An 18,933-nucleotide genomic window follows, 5' to 3' on the forward strand; every position below is an offset into this window, starting at 1 on the left:
AGGCCGAGAAAGGAGCATGACATTCATGAGGGGAAGAGGAGATATTTGGGAGGTATAGGTAGGGGATAAAGAAGTAGCCTTGATCCGTCAGAGACACAGTGCCTCTACTTCCATGGGTCTTCATCCAAGGGATGCCAGAGATGGGAGATAAAAACCCCAGGCAAGTTAAAATGGAAGTTGAAACCCTATGGCGTGTGCATTCCCTTTACCAACTCTAACTTTGAAAGGACACTGACTTGCAAGATCCTGGTGTGCCAATATGGGACGGTCACAGTGGAATAGAAAAGACTGTACACGTATTTAGGCAGAAAACAGAGGGGAAGTTTGCCAATTAAACTTCCCTTGACAGATATTTGGCGTGGAAGGAATTAAAAATTTCTTCCATGCTCCCATCGAGACAAATGAAAATAGTTGAGAAATAAGACAGGACCTGCTATGGCTCACCGTAGTAAATGGCAAGGCGATCCCATATGAAAAACAGTAAAGCAGAAAGTTGTTGTGGCCGAAAAGCAGAGGATTTAGAGTGCTAATCGATGGAACACTATATCAAAAACTAAGGATGTGCTGTATGGTGACTAACATAACATAATAAAAAAATTATTATTAATAAAAAAATAAAAATAAAAAAATAAAACTCATCACCAAAAAAAAAGAAAATAAAAGAAACCAAAGAGACACATAATATCCAGAAGTGAGGATGAGATGAGGCTCTCAAGACTTGATTTTGCTGAGAAAACAGGCAATAAGTTATACTTAAGAGTAGACGTAGTTAGAAGAAGACCACTGCCCAAAGTTTGATGAGACAAGCTACACCTCAACCAGAATTCAACAAGAGAAAGCCCAGAATTTTACCCTAATTCTGGACATTGTTTTGGAAAGAAAATTGTGCAAGATCATCTGAAGGTGAAAAATTGCTTGAAGGAGAGTTTAAACTTTAAATTGAGTGAATATTTACCTAAATGAGAAGATCTCGAACTGGAAAAGATTGAGTTACCTGTACCTGGAAAGTTCACATTATTACTTTCTACCCATTGTTAGAAAAGGGGATTATAAGGGAACTTAGTTACACAGAAATATAAAATTTTATACAAATGAGATGTAGGTATAAATTGTCTACTCTATTACATAAACAAAAATCCCCAGATGTATTTGTGATTTTTTTTTTTTAATTGACAAGCGGTGTCATCTCTCAGAACTAGTGTTGGATGGAAAATACTCTGGAAAATAAGGGCCTATGTTCTTATTAGAGTTATCTCTTAAAAACAATCTTCTTTCTTTTTCATTAATCCTTTTTGAATGTTTTTTGAAATTCTTACATGTTTGAGGCATTATGCTAGGTACCTGAATTAAAATAATGTCTCTATCATAAGTTCCGACCTCAAGAAAGCCACAGACTTACAGAGGAAATATATGCTTGTTTTGGCAACACATATATTAATTTTTTTTTAATTTAAATTATTAGTTAACATGCAGTGCCATATTGGTTTTTGGAGTAGCATACAGTAATTCGTCACTTACATACAACACCCAGTGCTTATCACAAGTGTCCTCTTTAATCTCCATCACCCATCCAGCCCATCCCCCACCCACTTCCCCCCATCAACCCTCAGTTTGTTCTCTATCGTTATGAGTCATTTATGGCTTGTTTCCCTCTCTCTTTCTCTTTCCCCCCTTCCCGTGTGTTCATCTGTTTTCTTTCTTAAATTCCACATATGAGTGAGATCGTATGGTATTTATCTTTCTCTGACTGACTTATTTCACTTAACATAATACCTTCTAGTTTCATCCACATCATTGCAAATGACAAGACTTCATTCTTTTTGATGGCTGAGTAATATTCCATTATATATGTATACCAATTCTTCTTTGTCCATTCATCAGTCAGTGGACATTTGGACTCTCTCCATAGTTTGGCTATTGTTGATAATCCTGCTATAAACATTGGGGTGCACGTATCCCTTCAAATCTGTATTTTTGTATCCTTTGGATAAATACATAGTAGTACAATTGCTGGATTGTAGAGTAGTTCTATTTTTAACTTTATGAGGAACCTCCAAACTGTTCTCCAGAATGGCTGCACCAGTTTGCATTCCCACCAACAGTGCAAGAGGGTTCCCCTTTTTCCACATCCTCGCCAACACCTGTTGTTTCTTGTATTGTTAATTTTAGCCATTCTGACAGGTGTGAGGTAGTATCTCATCATGGTTTTGATTTGTATTTCCCTGATGAAGAGTGGTGTGGGGCATTTTTTCATGTGCCTGTTGGCCATCAGGATGTCTTCTTTGGAAAAGTGTTTATTCATGTCTTCTGCCCATTTCTTAACTGGATTATTTGGTTTTTGAGTGTTGAGTTTGGTAAGTTCTTTATACATTTTGGATACTAACCCTTTACCAGATACATCGTTTGCAAATATCTTTCCCATCCCGGGCTGCCCTTTAGCTTTGTTGATTGTTTCCTTTGCTGTGCAGAAAGTTTTTATCTTAATGAAGTCCCAATAGTTCATTTTTGCTTTTGTTTCCCTTGCCTCCAGTGACGTGTCTAATAAGAAGTTGCTATGGCCAAGGTCAAGGAGTTTTCTGCCTGTGTTCTTCTTTAGGATTTCAATGGTTTCCTGTCTCACATTTAGGTCTTTCATCCATTTTGAATTAATTTTTGTGTATGGTGTAAGAAAGCGGTCTAGTTTCATTCTTCTCATGTTGCTGTCCAGTTTTCAGCGCCATTTGTTGAGAGACTGTCTTTTTTCCATCAGATGTTCTTTCCTGCTTTGTTGAAGATTAGTTGAGTTGTGAGTCCATTTCTGGGCTCTGTATTCTGTTACACTGATCTATGTGTCTGTACCACACTGTCTCGATGATTACAGCTTTGTAATATAGCCTGAAATCAGGAATTGTAAGACCTCCAGTTTTGTTTTTCTTTTTTGGAATTGCTTGGGCTCTTTGGGTCTTTTGTGATTCCATACAAATTTTAGGATTGATTGTTCTAGCTCTGTGAAAGACGCTGGCAGTATTTTGATAGGAATTGCATTAAAGGCAACATATATACTAATATTAGAACAGTATGGAGACAACTAGCATGAGCTCTGTACAAGGATTGCTGGAATATTTAGGAGGAGTTCCACATTTTTCTCATCTAAGAGATGTTGCTTTCTCTTTAGGAAAATGATAAAGGCTAGGATCACCGCTTCTAGTAGAAGTTTAAGAAAGTGTAATAGGCAAGGAACAGACATGGAGATTAGAAAGGAAGAATTAAAACTGCCAATACTTGCAGATGACATGATTGGGTAGACAACTGTTATCCTTAATAATATACAAAGCATTTACTAGACCTAGTAGTGAATTTAGCAAGGTCACAGTATGCAAAGTTAACATACTAAGAGCAAAGATTTGGAAAGTAAAAATGTAAAAGTTGCATTTAAAATAGCATCAAAACCATAAAATACTTAAGGGTAAATTTAGCAATACATTAAAAAAAACCACTTGTAAACTGAATCCACAACATATTAATGAGAGAATTTAAAGAAACTATTGTATACCATGTTGATTGATAAAAGATAAAGTTGTCAAGATACCAGTTCTCCCCCAAATTGTTGTATAGGTTCAATACAAGCCAAATCACAATTCCAAAAAGTTTTTTATTTTACAAATTGATAAGCTACTCTAAAATATATATGGAAGTGCAAATAACCTAGAATAGTCAAAACAGTCTTGAAAAGGGAAAATAATATAATATAGGAGGGCCTCCCTGACTTCAAGACTTACTTATTATAAGGGGCACCTGGGTATCTCAGTCAGTTAAGCATCTGCCTTCAGCTCAGGTCATGATCTCAGGGTCCTGGGATTGAGCCCCATATTGGGCTTCCTACTCAGCGGGGAGCCTGCTTCTCCCTCTCCCTCTGTCTCTCCCCCTGATTGTGTTCTCTCAGTCTCTCTCTCTCTCTCTGTGAGATAAATAAATAAAATCTTTAAAAAAAAGCTTACTTATTATGAAGTTATATATAAAGACAATGTGGTCTTTGTGAAAATATAGTTAAATAAAACAGAACAGAGAATTAGAAATACACCCACACGTGCACAATTGATTTTTCATAACAGCACTGAAGGATTTCAATAAATGGTGCTTGAGCAACTCGATATCCGCATGGAAATAAATGAACTTTAACCTCTACATCATGCTCTGTGGTCACTTGAGATTGATCACAGACCTAATTTTAAAATCTAAACTTATAAAGCTTATAAAAGAAAGCTTAAGAAAATACCTTCATAAAATGAGAGTAGGCTGAGAAAAATCATTTGCAAAAACATATTTCTGGCAAACAACAAAGAACTTATATCCAACAATTAAATAATGAAAAGATAAACAATTCAATGAAGAAAGACCTGAGCAGGGACTTCACAGAGGAAGAAATATATGTGGCCAATAAATAAATGTAAAAAGGATTCAACATCGTTACTCAGCAGGAAAATGCAACGAAATCACAAAGAGGTACCGCTCCATGTTTAGTAGAATGGTTAGATTTAAAAAGAACAATACTAAATGTTGTCAAGGATATGGAGCAACTGGAATTCTCACACGTTGATGAGTGTAATATAGTACAATCAATTTAGAAGGCTGTTCGTTGTTTTTTTTTTTTCAGGTTGAACATATATCTTCCCTAGGATCTAATAATTTCACTCCTAGGAGTTTATCCAAGAGAAATGAGAATATGTGTCCACATAAGACTTTGTGATAAATATTCATAGGAGCTTTATTCATATTCAGAATTAGAAACAACCCAAGTGCCTATCAAAGAGTAGATAAATAATTTTGATATATTCATATAACGAAACAATATTAAGCCATAAAAATGAAAGTAACTACTGACTCCTACAACAACATGGATAAATCTTCATATGGAACAAATAAAGCCAGACACAAGAGAATGAACATTATGTGATTTCATATGTATGAATTTCTAGAACAGAAAACCTTAACCTACTAGGGCAAGGGATATCCCTGGAAGAGTCCAGAGACCTTTCTACAATGGCGAAACTTCCTATTGTCTTTTTTTTTTTTTTTTTAGGATACTGTTTATTTTTTTGACAGAGAGAAAGAGCACAAGCAGGGGGAGTGGCAGAGGAAGAGGGGAAAGCAGGCTCCCTGCTGAGCAGGGAACCTGATGTGGGGCTTGATTCCAGGACCCTGAGATCATGACCTGAGCTGAAGGCAGATGCTTCATTGACTGAGCCACCCAGGCGCCCAAAATTTCCTATATCTTAATAGCCGTGTGAGTTACATGGATGCAGGCATTTACCAAAATTTATTGAATTATACCATTAATATGTGCATATTTTACTGATTTTAAATTTTACTCTAAAAAAAAGGAATACTGAACTCTAGTAGGAATGATTTTCATTGTGGTATGGACAAACAATTCTGAAATAATTGTGTGTTCTCTGAACAAATAAGTATATTGATGATAATGGGTGCCAGATTTTCCTCTGTTGCAGTTATAGTTATGGGAGAGAGACAGCTAGAATGAACACAAGAGTGTTGAAGTCAAATTAGAATCGCCAGGTAAATTCATTGTTTTTAATATGTAAATAGGTAGATACAGAAATAAATGTGTGTGTGTGTGTGTGTGTGTGTGTGTGTGTAGTTTTTATTGTTTTTCCTAGCTCTGAACACTGAGAGAGGTTGAAAGCAATGAAAAACTAGTAGCAATGACCACAACTCGGACTAGGATATTGGCTCCTAAATATCATTCTCCACTAAAAAGGACCAGGACTCCCAAGAGGAAAGATGAATTCCAGTGCTTAAGCTAATAAAATGCAAAATGAGTTGTTCAAGAAAGTCAGAAACTACTCAAAGAATGTTGGAGACCTGACAAGAGGACACCAAAACCAGACTGATGGGGTTACTGGTGTCCACAATCTGGAACGATTGGAGTATCAATAAAAATAATACTAGAAAAGGATTATAATCCATTGAATAAGATAGGAATATGTGGGTCCAAATTGGTATAAAACTAAAGGAGTGAATGAAGATGTTACATAGTAGGGTGGTGTTGCGGAACTGCCAGGGTGGTGAAGGCAGGCGTCAGACCCTGGGGCCAGGCGGGCTTCTTCACAGCCCTCTGCACCTGCTCAGATGTCCCCCTGGGCTTGGAATAGCCTTCCCATTCCCTGCCAGCTTGGTGTCCTCCTTCCCGCACTTCTCATGGCCCAACTTCTATGTTACCTCCTTTGGAAAGATTTCTTGAATTTTAAGAAGCATCTTAGTGTAGTAATTATTGATCCTTTATTGTCTTATTTTTCACAATCCCTTTTTCAGCAAAGGCAGCAGAAATTCTTTTTATGTTCTTAGAGCTCTCTTTTTTCTTAGGGTCATGTTGTCTTCTATATTTCCAATTTCCATTCCCCTACCCCCACTGGTGGGCACTTAAAGATTTTGTCTCTCTCTCTCTCTCTCTTTTTTGATGCTTTGTTACAGAGGACGCTGTAACATTAATTGCATTGTATTAAATTGTATCCCATCAATTGGTTGCAAGCTCTGAAAATGAAAGTAATAGGGGTCAATTTAGTAAAAAAATTAGCTTATCTTGATGCCAGCTGTGAAAAATGCATAAGACTGGCTGAGAGCCAATCACAAAAGCCCTGTAAGGTACATGCTTCCACCTGCTTGCAGGAAAAACCTTATTTAAAAAAAAAAATCAGCAGATAACTGCAGCTCTCCTTCTGTCCTTTGATTTAGAGGTGTGTTTTGTTTTGCTGCCTGACTAGACAGTCCTGAATTGGGTTCCCTGACAACAGATGGCTCTGTCAGCCAGTTGGGCCAAATGAGTCAGTGATCTGCCACAGTGATGGACATCAAACAGCCATGGAGGTATCAGGAAGCCCACTCGCCCAGGATCAGAAAGAAATCCTATGCTGGTTTCCAGGCTTCCCTTCCCCTTTCCTCAGCTTCTGCTGAAAATAAACTTACAGAAGTCGTAACGAAACAACCCCTCCACCCACCAATCATTCTTTCCGAAGATTGGATGCAAAAATAAGAGCCAGTTCAAGAAGAAGCAGGCCCTCTCCGAGGAGGGTAGGAATTCCTCATTAGACTTAAGGGGGCACCCCATTCAAACAGCAGATATAACACAGTACAGGTGCTAACCTTACCTCTGCTGCTCATTGAGCTACAAGTCATTTGATAGTTTTGCCTTGCTGGATACAGACATCACCGCCCTAGGGACTTCAGCCAGCTGAGCTTGATCATATTATTGTAATGATAATTGAGTTGTAAAGTGAGGCTCCTTGAGTACCTGTTTGAGACAGAATTCTGGAATATGGTGCACACAGCCCCAGGGAAGGAAGGGCAGCATCAGTGGGGCTTTGGGAAAACTACCATTCCCAGTGTTTTTCTTTGTATTTTTAGAGGTTTTCTCAGACCTGTGTGCAAACATTTCTATAATCGTGGGAATTACTGTATATTATAAACAATTATAACTGATATTGATACAGTCATTTCTGATTTTCACAATGGGATCAAATCTTCAGTCTCACCATGTTCTCATTATAGGGTCATATGTATGACATCTATAAAGGAAATATAATCATCCCCATTTTATAGATGAAGACAGAGACTTGGAGAGGCAAAAACATTTTCTATTTTATTTATTTATTTATTTAATATAATTTTTATTTTGTTATATTAGTCACCATACATTTTCTATTTTAAAAGGAAGAGAATTATGTATGCAATTCTGGGTTGAAAATGAGCTATTAACAGAAAACAGAGTGTCCAGTAAGCTGTATCTTAGGGATCTGAAGGAAAAAAAAAAGATGGTGAGAAGAAAATAATTGGTTATTATCTGGCCAGATGTTTTCAGTAGAAGATGGTAACAAAGGGATCTGGGATAGGTTCACCTCACACCTTACTGCCTGTAAAACTTGGGACTTGAGATGTTCGAGGATGTTGCTGGGAGACACCCTCCCACTAGACTCACCCAGATGTCTCAAGATTTGTATTACCCGGAGGAATAGGGATTGATGAGACTGTAGATGACTCAAGGCACTTCTATTATGTAAATGAAAACAGTTCCCAACTCACAGCCACATAGGACACTATTCTGTTTTTTCCTGTCATTTCTGCTTCCTACTTCCTTACTTCACGTGTAGGCATTGGTGACTCCTTATTGGTACCGATTAGTTCAAAAGGAGGATGATACAGTAAAGATAGAGAAAGACAAAAGTTTTGATTCTCAAAAGTCTTGTTTTAGGTTTGAGATAAAAGATTAAGAGATCAATCAGATTCAGTTGTTCTTACCATTGAGGGAAGATAAAAATGTCATGAAATGGGAGAATGGCAGAGAACAAGTGGACAGTACACAAGGAAATTATTGGATAAAGATGGACCCCAGCAAAGGGACCCTGGGTTCTTCACTATGCCATCTCCATGCTTCATCCCCTCTGTGTTTAATCCAAGGGGACAAAATCAAAAACCAGGGAATTTGAGGATTTGAATGTAAATAAGAACTTTGCACATTTTCACAAGTAGCACCTAGGATGAAGACAAGACTTAAGTTTCCCTGTGAAGGAGCAGAAATATCTATGATCAGACAATAAATCAAAGGGTGTTTTACCTCGAGGTCAGTCTACTGTCTTGCACTCCTTTAAAGAGGGATTGTATGCTGATTTAGGCAAAGGATGGGTCAAAGTTCAGATACTACGTGGGAGAAGGAGAGAAAGTTAGCCAGAGTTTAGTTAGCAGGTATTTTGTTCATCAGTGATCAGTGAGGACAAAACAGTTCAACTAATCATTTATGAGGCAAAGAATGGGAATTTTGGAGGTCTGTGTTGCCCTGTCACAGGTAGATAAGGAGGAATCTATGCATCTTATCTAAATCATGCATGGAATGTGGTTCTTTGCAATAAGCAGTTTCCTAGAACACAAGAGTGGGGGGATTTTCTTTCAACATTGCTGTTTTCTAGGGTCACAGGGCTTAAGTAAAGTTTAAGATTTTAAATGGATACCAGTAAACCGCGGAAGTGGATTCAGGATGGTCAACTCTGAGATGTGTACTTGGACTCTAAAAATGAAGAAGGAAGAAGCCACCACTGCAACAGCATCCAGGAACAAAACAAAAATTCCTAGAAGAACAAAATACTAGCCTCATATATCTTCTGAGCAGCATTTCAATACAAGAAGCCTGGAGTGCAATAAGATACCTAAGTAAAGAGTGTAAGCCAAAGATTGTTTAACCAACCACATTTTGTTTAAAATATAAAGTCTATTCTGTGAATAGCTTTGAACATGCAAGAGCTCAGAGAATACTAGAAGGAATTATTAGACATTGAATTTTGGCCAACTAAGTAACTAGGTAAATTGTGACAAAGGGACTGGGAATAAATATTGAATGTACTTGCCTGTAAGAAAAAAATACGGGGGTTGAGATGTCAGAACGAAATATGAATGTTATATGTCTTTACTATGTAGAAATGATATAACTAACAAAAATTGGATAGGCAAGGGGGAAAGGAGGTCAGAAATTAAATTTATTGTCTCATTTAATTTATTAAAAATAAACACTATTAGTAACTAAAGTCAGATGAGAGAGACAAGGGAAGAGGGGAAAAGGAAGAAGAAATATCCTAATTTTTAATCATTACTTGTAGTACAGAACTTAGAGATGTAGTTAAAAGAAGTACATTACTAAGGGTCTAATATAACATTATTATTATAAATGTAACAACTAAAGGAAAAAATAGATAACTTGAATAGCAGACAACACACAAAAAGCAAAGAAAACAGAATTTATAATGAAAAAATATCTTTAAAAGGACACAGAAAATGCAATACAATAATATGATGAAACAAAGACGAAACATAACTTTTATATCATTAAGTCACCCGTTAAAAGGCTTATCTTAGCTTGTTTAACTTTATTTTATTTTATTTTTTAAAGGTTTTATTTATCTGATAGAGACACAGCAAGAGAGGGAACACAAGCAGGGGGAATGGGAGAGGGAGAAGCAGGCTTCCCGCTGAGCAGGGAGACTGATGTGGGGCTCAATCCCAAGACCCCGGGATCATGACCTGAGCTGAAGGCAGACGCTTAACGACTGAGCCACCCAGGCGCCTCTAACTTTATTTTATTTTTTTAAAGACTTAACTTTGTTTTTTTAAGGCTTAAATTAGTGTTTTTTTAAAGATTTATTTGAGAGAGAGAGAGAGAGCGCACACAAGCAGAGAGAGGGTAAGAGGGAGAGGATCTCAAGTAGACTCTGAGCTGAGTGCAGAGCCCGACATGGGGCTTGATCTCATAACCCTGACATCAGGACCTGACCTAAAATCAAGTGTCTGAGGCTTAACCAACTGAGCCACACAGGGGCCCTTTAACTTAGTTTTTAAAATAAATGACTCTCCAGGATGGATTATGCAACCTAATTCTATGGCACAGACTCATCTAAAACAAGGTATTTCAGTAAGGCTGAGAATAAAAGAATTAAAAAGGGCAGACCAGAAAACCCAAATAAAAATAAGCCAGGGACTCCAGCCAAACAGAATATTAAGAAAAAAAACCTAATTGTGCAGAAGTGTGTAACTCACAATGGACATATTACAGTTATGAATATCTGTGCACCAAACATTCATAAAGCATTAATTACAAGTGATAAAAGCAGGAAACAGACATAAGAACACTAGTGGGAGACATGAATTCACCTGTCTTGGTCCATGTCAGATCAAGTGGATGAAAATAAGTATATTGAATATTGAAATAACATAAATAATAAGGTAGAGCTAATTGATAAGGTATTTCTGTACTTTATTAATTTTGAATAAGCCTTGGAATATTTAGAAAAACTGGCCATCTATTGGGCCACCAGAAAATCCTTAATCTATTCTGAATTAAAAATAAATAGGAATCTTAGGTAGAACCTTCTCTAATCACCATGTAATGAAACTAGACAACCAAAAGGCCCTTTTAGCTGGAATTTGTAATAACATTTTCTTAAAATCTAAGTTGAAGGGGAAATAAAAAATGAAATTGCATTGTCTGGAGAAAAAAATGTAATAAAAACACTTTCGAATTTATGGGATGTAGTTAAAATGGACTTTAGAGGAAAATTCATCGTCTTAAAATACTTCAGTAAAAAATGGAGTCATGGGGCTTGCGTACCCTCGTCACCAGTGCAGACCTAGGGGAAGGTGGTTCAGTGCAGGCCTGGTGTATGTTTCTGTCCGGTCAGAGTGAGAGAGAACAATGCAGAAGGACTCTGGCCCTCCAGTGCCTTTACAGTGGATTGGCTTTGACTATGCAGCACTGGTTGCTTCCGGTGGGATCATTGGCTATGCAAAAGCACGTAGTGTCCGGTCACTGGCTGCCGGGATTCTTCTCAGTGGCTTAGCAGGCCTGGGTGCTTATCAGCTTCCTCAGGATCCGAGGAACATTTGGGTTTTCCTAATGATATCTGGAACCTTAGTTGGCATTATGGGAATGAGATTCCACCGCTCTGGATGGATTATGCCTGCGACCTTAATCGCGGGTACCAGTTTGTTGATGGTCGCCAAACTTAGAATTAGTGTGTTGACTAGACCCTGTCAGTAGTAGTCATGTCCCAGTTTGGATTCATGAAGAATTTAAAACTTCCACTATTTTTAGTGTATTAAGAGAAATAAGTGCAGCATTTTCACATATTCTGACATTTTACTTAAACCAAACCAAACCAAACCAAACAAAATTATATTAACTTTCCAGGAGAAAAGAAACCCAGTCATTATCATTACAACCTTAAAGAGGTGGGTGGTATATGACCCACGAGCTTATTGTTGTTCTCTCATAAGGTTTGATTCTTGTATGTTGATGTTATCTCTTCTTTCTGTATCTATAGGTAAAGTCTCAAGGGGTAAAATGTTAGAGATCAACACTGGGGGCACTGAAACCCCATGCCCTGCTCAGAACAACGTGAAAAAAATCCTTTATGAGATTTAAGATTTCTGTTCTTTGGCTCATCCTAGAGCACAAACCTACTTTGAAATTATGTCAAGTGACGTATCAATGAAAGTAAAGTTTACTGTAAATTTTTTAAAAATGGAGTCATGAATAGATATCCAATTCAAAATTTAGAGGAGAAAAAATGAAATTAACTCAAGGAGAACAGAGGAAGTTTGGTGGGTTGAATATTGATCCCACTTTTTCAGCTCTCTTTGTGTATGTCCCCTGCCTCTTGCCCTTGTGCTCCGCCACGGGGATTTCTTTGGCAGATAGGATGCCTGTAGATGGGATGCCGCAGAGGCTTGCAGTGCACATGTGCAGCAGTGTAGAAGCTTGTGTGTCTGCAATTGCCCTGAGAATAGCATGCATCATCTAGCCCGCTGGTTCTGGAGGAAGACGAGAGACACAGAGAGGAGAGCTGCACAAACAATCCAGAGCCTGACACAGAGCGGCTCCAACCACCACGGCCTGTAGAGAAACTGCCCCAGCCGACATTGAAGTTCAAGTGTGACAGTGCCTTGGAGGTCTTGCTATGTGGCATTACTATGACAACATGAATGAATTAATTAGAAAATAGAATAAATGGTAAATTTTATTTTTAAGTTTTTACTTTTAAAATGTCTTTAGCTTTCCTTTATCAGCTTCTATTTTTAAAAAAACTAATAAATTGTTAATCTCATCACAGAGAGAGAGAGGAGAGAGAGAGAGAGAATCTCAATTGTAAAAGTAAGAAATGTTAAAAGGGAGGAGTGATATTTTGAGAAACAGAGGACATTTAAAGCTCCAAGAATAATTTTGCTGCAATATCTGAATACATTTGAAAACTTGTATGAAATGCTCTATTTTCAGAAATACAAAATTACAAAACTTAGATGAAATAAAATTTAAACTGTTTCCATAGAAAAGGGCCACTTCCAAAAAACACCAGGCCCAGAGAGGTTCATAAAAGAGGTCAACTAAACCTTAATGAGTAGATAAGTTAATAATATTTCAACTTTTCCAGAGCATTAGAAAAAAAAATCTGAATTATTTTTGTAATGAATACAGATATAAAATTCTAACAAATATTGTACAAAAAAGAATAGCAATGGACAAAATCCCTCATGCACATCAATGCAAACATTTTAAATAAAACATTAGCTAATGGAATCCACCAACAATTAAAATACACCAGAAACAACTGGGTTCAATTGAAGAAATGCAAGGATGGTTTTATATTAGAGCCTCTATTAATATCCTTCATCACATTGATACATTTAAGGGGAAAAATAATATGATCATAACTAAGACTCTGAAAAGGCATTTGGTGAAGGTTAACATTCATTTTGGATTGAAAAACAATAAATACGATAAGAATAGATGCAAGTTTCCTTAACCTGATTATCACACATCTGTATATCTGCATCTTTTTGCCTGTATCTCTCACCCCCAAAGCCACATGTTACTTACTAATGGAAATAAATTGCTTTTCTTATGCAATTTATAGAAATTATGTAAAAAAGAAAAAACTTACCTGCCAAAGAAATATTAATAGAAAGTGAAATAACTAAAAATAAATCTCATGGGAAATGTGTAGTATGTAAATGAAGAACATATTAAAAATCTCCTGGAGGACATGGACTCAAAAAAGCCTAAAGAAATGGAAAGAGATGGGTGCCTGGATGGCTTAGATGGTTAACTGTCTGCCTTCAGTTCAAGTCATGATCTCCAGGTCCTGGGAGTGAGCCCCACTTCATTGGGCTGCTGGCTCAGAAGGGAGTCTGCTTCTCCTTCTCCCCCTGCCTCTCTCCACTGCTCATACTCTCTCTCTCTCTCTCTTTGTCTCAAATGAATAAATGTTTTAAAAAGTCTTAAAAAAAAAAAAAAGAAATGGAAAGAGACACTAAGTTCTTGGTAGCATACTCTGTATCATAAATATATCCAATCTTCCCACACCATATTAATTAACTTTTTATGATCCTAATAAAAATCCAATTAAAAAAAAGCTAGAAAAGCTGGTAAAGTTCATTCGGAGAAAATAAAAACCAGAATAACCTCTCCATAAAGGAGAGCATTAGGGGTGGGCTAAACCCTTCCATACATGAAAACATCATTTAAACACTCTGGGATTTATGAATAATAGAAAAACAAACCAGTTGGATAGAATTCCAGAAATAGATCCAAGTACATGCACAAATCCATTATATAATAAAGATGGTATCTTAAATCTATAAAAATGGGTGAAATGTCCCTGAAAGTTGAATCTATATGGGATATCATATACCCTAGCAAATTCAATAAGGATCAGATATTTGGATGTAAAAATATGTCATAATAAAAATACTAGAAGAAAACATAGATTAATTCCATTATAACCTTGGCATGAAGTCCTTTCTTGACTCAAAATCCAGAAGCTGTAAAATAAAAGGTTGATAAATTCAATTGCATTAACAACAAAAAAAGACCCATGAGGGGAAAATGAAATCACTGGTAGCAAAAATAAAAGATAAACAGTAAAATGGGACTTACATAAATAAATATCTGACTAACTTTACAGACGGACTAATATCCCCAATTTATGACACACTAGAAATTGTGAGCAATATCAATAACCTTATTAAAAAATAAGCCAAAGATATATACAGATATTTCATGGGGAAGCAAATATAAAAGGCTTTAAAACATATGAGAAGATAATCTTACAAAGAATTCATATTAAAACTACATTAGAATATCATTTTTTAACCATTAAATTGACAAATATTCAAAAGTTTGATAGCACCTTCATTTGCAGAGGTGATGGGACTGGATATGATGAGATATGTTGACTCAAACCAGTATTTAAGGGTAATTGGCAATATTTGTCAAAATTATAATTACATCTGCCTTTGAACCAGGTATCCCATTTCTACTATTTATTTCACAGATATGCTTGTACCTATGCAAACTAATGCATGCAGATTATTATTCATGCAAAAATAATTACATGCAGCTATTTTTATAATATACAATGTTTGGAAATTATTTGAATATCCACTAGTATTGGACTGGTTAAATAATCTATATATCTATGTCTATATCTCCTTTCATAGGAATACAATACAGCTATAAAAAAGGAATGAGGAAACACACTATTGGGGTGCCTGGGTGGCTCAGTTGGTTAAGCATTTGCCTTTGGCTCAGGTCGTGATCCTGGGGTTCTGGGATCAAGCCCCATATTGGTCTCCCTATTCGTGGGAAGCCTGCTTCTCCTTCTCCTCCCCGTTCATGATCTCCCTCACTATCTCTCTCTCTCTCTCAAATAAATAAATAAATAAAATCGTAAAAGAAAAAAAAAAGGAAACACACTATTCATAGATCTATATAAAGGTCACCAGGGTAGATAAATGCTAAGGGTGTGTGTGTGTGTGTGTGTGTGTGTGTGTGTGTGTATTTTTTCATATTCATATATTTGTTTTTAAGTTAAGTGATTCTTAAATGATTAGCTTTAAAAAAAGGAAAATGTAGGGGCGCCTGGGTGGCTCAGTCGTTAAGCGTCTGCCTTCGGCTCAGGGCGTGATCCCGGCATTCAGGGATCGAGCCCCACATCAGGCTCCTCCGCTATGAGCCTGCTTCTTCCTCTCCCACTCCCCCTGCTTATGTTCCCTCTCTCGCTGGCTGTCTCTATCTCTGTCAAATAAATAAATAAATAAATCTATCTTAAAAAAAAATAAGGATAGAATTGTTTAAAAAAAATAAAAAAAGGAAAATGTAGGTATAGCATGCAATAATCTGTCTATAATTGGGAGCATAGGACTGTGTGTACTCGTGTGCTTATTTAGCTCAATACAAAGATAAGGACATTGGTGGAAACACAGAAACCAGAAACAGAAATTGTCCGTGGGGGAATGGAAATCAGGATGGGAACTGGACACACACAAGCGGGGGTAGGAGAGAGGCTTTCATTGGATATCACTTTATATTTTCTTTTCATTTGAACCACGTGAATGTATTATTTAGAAAAAAAACCCCAAAAACACTCCAGTGAAAGAATAAACATAATAGCCAGAAGAACATTGATGAGGAGGGGAAATACTTCAGATGACAACCAGCAGACTAATGGATGAGTGTGTGAGAGGAAGGGAGAGAATCAGTCCCCTGAACTTTGTCCTGTTGTGTAGTTTGGGAATCAAAATCTGGTGCCCCACTGGCCGAATTTAGCACACAAATGTGTTCTTTTCTGGCCAGCACAATATTGTTTTAAAATGAAGATCTGAGTGTCTGTGTGAGCCTGCACTTTCCCATTCGCTGTGGTCACCAACCATCTATTATTTTATACCAGATGCTGAGAAGCCTCTGAGTTATAATCTCTGATGGAGAGTCGCCTGTGGCCATGTATTTTCATCATTGGCTGTGCGAACCATTAGCTTCTCCAGATCCACTTTAAGAGCCTTTTCACTGGACGAGAGCTATTAGCTTCAAAACTCAAAGTTTTAGATCATCCTCTAACCACGGTGAGAGATAATCCTTTTGCAGCCACTTCCTCAGGAGTTAGGGGACCTAGACGGGGTGCGAAGGAGCGTGTGTGGTTCTGTCACCTGTAACATATTTGACCCCCTGTTTGTGAAAAGCTTTTCAGAAGAGAACCAAATGTTCCCCTTAACATTTACTTAAAAAATTAGAAAATGCGTTAGTAACAGCCTTATCTCCCAGATTTGCACAGGAAAGGACAACATGACCTTTTAAATATTCTTTTTTAGTTAATTCTTAGGATCAAGATTGAGGAAAGAAATTGAGAATAAATATTGGAAAAAAATATGACTGTTAAACAGCCAAACCTGGAAGAGTGAGCCCCACAAAGGGAAAGTAATTGATAGATGAATAATACAATGTGTAAAGATGTATTAGTGTTTTCATTATTTTGTACTATTTCTATTCAGTTGGAGCTGATTTCCATAGTAATATAGTTAGCTAAAAATCTGCCTTTGTATATAAGGTCTCCACAGAAAAAGCAAATATGAAAATGGCAATTTTTAAAACAATATTCTGTTTTTTGTTTAATAAAACTAATGTTTCCAAATCTGCTTTTATTAAAACACAATAAATACCATCAATTTTTGACATGAAATCTCATTATATACTGTAAATATTTATCACTTTCTAGGGGGAAGATTATGCAGTAGACGACTTCTCATTGATTCGCTCATAAAGCTGAGTTAGAAGTGAAGCTTCTTTTTATTTTCATAAAAATAAAAGGAACTCAGAATTTGACATCCATTCCATTTGGACCAGCTAATCAGACAAAGCACAGATGGTGCACTTTTCAAGAGCATTTCTTTTAGCATTAGAAAAATTATAAAAGTAATGTTAATATAAAAACCTTCAAGGTAAAATAGAAAACAGACAATGCTATTGCAGAGATCACTTCCTCTCCTTTCTGGGATTTATTCTCTTACTAAATCTAAAGTTTTGGCATCAAATGTTACATTTAAAGATGGGTAGAACAGTATAATTTATGTTGTTTTATGTTTATAGATCTGAGAAAGAAAATCTTTAGACTCAGACAGTGGCTTAAAGTGGAATACAAGGCAAGTATGGGCTTGATGTCAAGAAGCCTAGGGCTCCTAGGGGACCAGTGTAGCTCAGTCATTGGTCAAATTTCTACAAACGTATAGGTTCTTGGTCATTGATCATTGATGTCAACAAAGCTATAGATTTGTGAGCTCTGACATAGCTTTTGGGAGTCTGAAAGAAGCTACCTATGCACATACATCTAGAAAATTTTGGATATATATTCAAGTGGATCACAAACCTTCAGAGAAGTTTCTCGTTAAGGATCTGTGGACCACTGGTTAAGGGCCCCTGAAATAAACAGTCTCTAAAAACACACCCCAAACATTTTTAGACATTTATTATTTGCTCTCTTACATTCCCTTTCTCTTTTCTAGAAGTGTGTGAATCATTGCCCACCTGCAAGTATTCTGATATTCAATTTTTTTTAAAGATTTTATTTATTTATTTGACAGAGAGAGACAGCCAGCGAGAGAGGGAACACAAGCAGGGAGAGTGGGAGAGGAAGAAGCAGGCTCCTAGCGGAGGAGCCTGATGTGGGACTTGATCCCAGAACGCTGGGATCACGCTCTGAGCCAAAGGCAGACGCTTAACGACTGCACCACCCAGGCGCCCCATATTCTGATATTCAAAGTCTAATTGTTGATTCTGTCATTAAGAGTCTTTTACAATAATCCTACATTTTAGCTCTATTAATAAATCTGTACTTTCAGTCCCACTCCTTGGGACAAAAGAGAGACTTTATTCAGTTTACCTTTTCTTCCTTCTGGGCTAATGATGATGGGGGAGGAAAGAGGGATGAGATTCTACCATATTTACTGAATAAAAAAAGTCAATTCATGTAAAACCTGGCATGTTGACTTCTGGATATTTGCTTTTTACCCCGGTGCACAGAATTATCCTTCTCTAGGCAGTGACATATAATAGTTTGGTATTTTTTTTACTGTACCTAGAAAATTTTTTATTGAATAATATAAGATCAAACCATCAAAAGAACAATTGAGGTAGCCTTAGAATATTGCTTTTTATTTTGACCATTAAATGCTTAATTCATGTTTTTGAAAAGTATCATCACGTGGTAGAGAAAACTTAACATCTCAGAGTTCTCAGAATGATTCTAATTTTTATGATCCCTTTTGAAGATCAGAATTCTTTTTGTCAGTGCAACTTGCTGATGCAACTACTCGTGTGCAATTAATTTTTCCTTTAAAGATAGTGACTTTTCAATACTCAGTTGATGTATTTTTAAAAGGGACTAACTATCCACTTTATGAAAGCAATTATTTAGTTATTCTGGACAAAAAGAAATAATAGCAAGCATAGCATCCCAGACTCAGCCAAAGTCAATTTCAAATGCTGGCCTTCTCTATTCTTGGCTATCATGATTATAGTGTTACAGTCAGACTCCAGGACTAAAAATAATGAAATGTGTTGATCTTGAACTT

General features: G+C 36.7%; 1 non-coding gene and 1 pseudogene across 1 annotated transcript; both read left to right on the forward strand.

Annotated features, from left to right (window-relative positions):
* Positions 1–3,017: 3,017 nt before the first annotated feature.
* LOC123788505 (U6 spliceosomal RNA) lies at positions 3,018–3,124 on the forward strand. Its single transcript, XR_006778521.2, has one exon. It is a non-coding gene; the product is annotated as a U6 spliceosomal RNA (small nuclear RNA).
* An 8,103-nt stretch (positions 3,125–11,227) lies between these two features.
* Positions 11,228–11,572, forward strand: LOC123788480 (transmembrane protein 14C pseudogene; annotated as a pseudogene).
* The last annotated feature ends 7,361 nt before the right edge of the window (positions 11,573–18,933 follow it).

The sequence above is a fragment of the Ursus americanus genome, chromosome 20, assembly GCF_024610735.1.
Source record: "Ursus americanus isolate L20-20 chromosome 20, mUrsAme1.1.p, whole genome shotgun sequence".
Lineage (NCBI taxonomy): Eukaryota > Metazoa > Chordata > Mammalia > Carnivora > Ursidae > Ursus > Ursus americanus.